The 2,470-nt window shown below is 58.1% G+C and overlaps 1 long non-coding RNA gene across 1 annotated transcript; it reads right to left on the bottom strand.

Annotated features, from left to right (window-relative positions):
* Window positions 1-30: 30 nt before the first annotated feature.
* Window positions 31-646, bottom strand: LOC127922622 (uncharacterized). The gene is made up of 3 exons (XR_008111757.1): window positions 527-646; window positions 262-334; window positions 31-87 (listed from the first exon to the last, which is right to left on the bottom strand). It is a non-coding gene; the product is annotated as an uncharacterized LOC127922622 (long non-coding RNA).
* Window positions 647-2,470: the final 1,824 nt, after the last annotated feature.

Genomic DNA, 2,470 nt, shown 5'->3' with positions numbered 1-2,470 from the left:
CCTGACCTAAATCCAAGAGCAAAAAGCTCATGTTGGTTTCCAGAGATGTTTATGATATAGCCAATCTTCAATTTGCAGCTTGGCCATCTGGTGGGAACCGAAGAGGACAGTTGGTGGCAATTTGGTCTCCAAATCAAATCAGGACGTAATGTCACATTTACATTTAACATCTTAAAAAGTATTTTAAAAATATATTTCTAAAATGTTAACAGCAAAAACACAAGGTGTACCACGATTTGTAATGTACTACACAGTACTCACTATGGCTTTTAGTTTTTGATTCCTCATATCTTGTTGTCTCTTTGGTTTCCTGGAGTCCCTGATGTTGTTGGAGCTGAAGGTTGAGGCAGGGGAGAGGAGACAGCAAGGTGAGGCGGACTACAGAAGACCCGTGTGGCTATACTTTAATCAGAGTCTAATCATTCAGAACTCCTTTAATAATACACCCCCCTAAAAACATTTACAAAATACTTTAAAAAAAATGTTTTTAAAGTTATTTAACAAATGTATAAATGCCATTACTGACCTGCAGCAGTCCCTCCACCTCTGGGCCCTGCTGTAGGCCAGTGTGGTGGGGGATCTGGACCTAGATCTGGAACCAGACTGAGTCCAGGACTTTGATGTGGACCGAGAGCGGTTCCAGGGACTGTGGGTAGGGGGAGCCGGTACGGCAGGGAACCGGGGAACGGGAGACGGAGCGTGGAGCAAGAGTGACCCAGGAGGAGCTGTTTTCAGAACGCCTGGGACAGAACCTGGTGGGGGAGGAGGGAGAAGGATGGGGAGGAGAGAGCGGGATGGGGAGGAGGGGAGAGGGGATGGAGAGGAGAGTATGGGGAGGGAAGGAGAGGGATGGGAGGAGGGAGAGGGATGGGGAGGAGAGTGAGGGATGGGGGAGGAGGGAGAGGGATGGAGAGGGAGAGTATGGGGAGGAGGAGAGGGATGGAGAGAGGGAGAGGATGGAGAGGAGGGAGAGGGATGGAGAGGAGGGAGAGGGATGGAGAGGAGAGTATGGGGAGGAAGGAGAGGGATGGGGAGGAGGGAGAGATGGGGAGGAGGGAGAGGGATGGGGAGGGAGGGAGAGGGATGGAGAGGAGAGTATGGGGAGGGAAGGGGAGAGGGATGGGGAGGAGGGAGAGGGATGGGGAGGGAGAGTGAGGGATGGGGAGGAGGGAGAGGGATGGGGAGGAGGGAGAGGATGGAGAGGAGAGTATGGGGGAGGAAGGAGAGGGATGGGGAGGAGGGAGAGGGATGGAGAGGGGAGAGTGAGGGATGAGGAGGAGGGAGAGGGATGGGGAGGAGGGAGAGGGATGGAGAGGAGAGTGGGGGAGGGAGGGAGAGGGATGGAGAGGAGAGTGAGGGATGGGGAGGAGGGAGGGATGGAGAGGAGGGAGAGGGATGGAGAGGAGAGGGGGATGGGGAGGAAGGAGAGGGATGGGGAGGAGGGAGAGGGATGGGGAGGAGAGTGAGGGATGGGGAGGAGAGAATGGGGGGGAGGAGGGGAGAGGATGGGGAGGAGGAGAGGGATGAGAGGAGAGTATGGGGAGGAGGGAGAGGGATGGAGAGGAGAGGATGGGGAGGGAGAGGGATGGGGAGGAGAGTGAGGGATGGGGAGGAGAGTATGGGGAGGGAGGGAGGGGGATGGGGAGGAGAGTATGGGGAGGAGGGAGGGGGATGGGGAGGAGAGTATGGGGAGGAGGGGAGGGGGATGTGGAGGAGAGCATGGGGAGGAGAGGGATGGGGAGGAGGGAGGGGAGGAGAGGGATGGGGAGGAGAGAGGAGAGGGATGGGGAGGAGGAAGGAGAGGGAGAGGGATGGGGAGGAGGAAGGAGAGAGGAGAGGGATGGGGAGGGAGGGAGGAGAGTATGGGGATGAGAGGGATGGGGAGGAGAGAGGAGATAGATGGGGAGGAGGGAGGAGTATGGGGGAGGAGGAGGGATGGGGATGTGGATGAGTGTATGGGGAGGAGAGGGATGGGGAGGAGGGAGGAGAGAGGATGGGGAGGAGGGAGGAGAGTATGGGGGAGGAGAGGGATGGGGAGGAGGGAGGAGAGAGGAGAGGGATGGGGAGGAAGGAGGAGAGTATGGGGAGGAGAGGGATGGGGATGTGGATGAGAGTATGGGGAGGAGAGGATGAGGAGGGAGGAGAGAGGAGAGGGATGGGGATGGGAGGAGAGATGGGGAGGGAGGGAGAGGGATGGGGAGGAGGGAGAGGGATGGAGAGGAGAGTATGGGGAGGGGAGGGAGAGTATGGGGAGGAGAGGGATGGGGAGGAGAGTGAGGGATGGGGAGGAGAGTATGGGGAGGGGAGGGAGGGGGATGTGAGAGGAGAGTATGGGGGAGGAGAGGGGATGGGGAGGAGGGAGGGGAGGAGAGGGATGGGGAGGAGAGGGATGGGGAGGAGAGTGGAGGGATGGGGAGGAGAGTATGGGGAGGAGGGAGGGGGATGTGGGAGGAGAGTATGGGGGAGGAGG

Source organism: Oncorhynchus keta, unplaced genomic scaffold, assembly GCF_023373465.1.
Source record: "Oncorhynchus keta strain PuntledgeMale-10-30-2019 unplaced genomic scaffold, Oket_V2 Un_contig_26464_pilon_pilon, whole genome shotgun sequence".
In the NCBI taxonomy this organism is placed as follows: Eukaryota; Metazoa; Chordata; class Actinopteri; order Salmoniformes; family Salmonidae; genus Oncorhynchus; species Oncorhynchus keta.
This window is presented reverse-complemented; position numbering and strand designations above follow the sequence as displayed.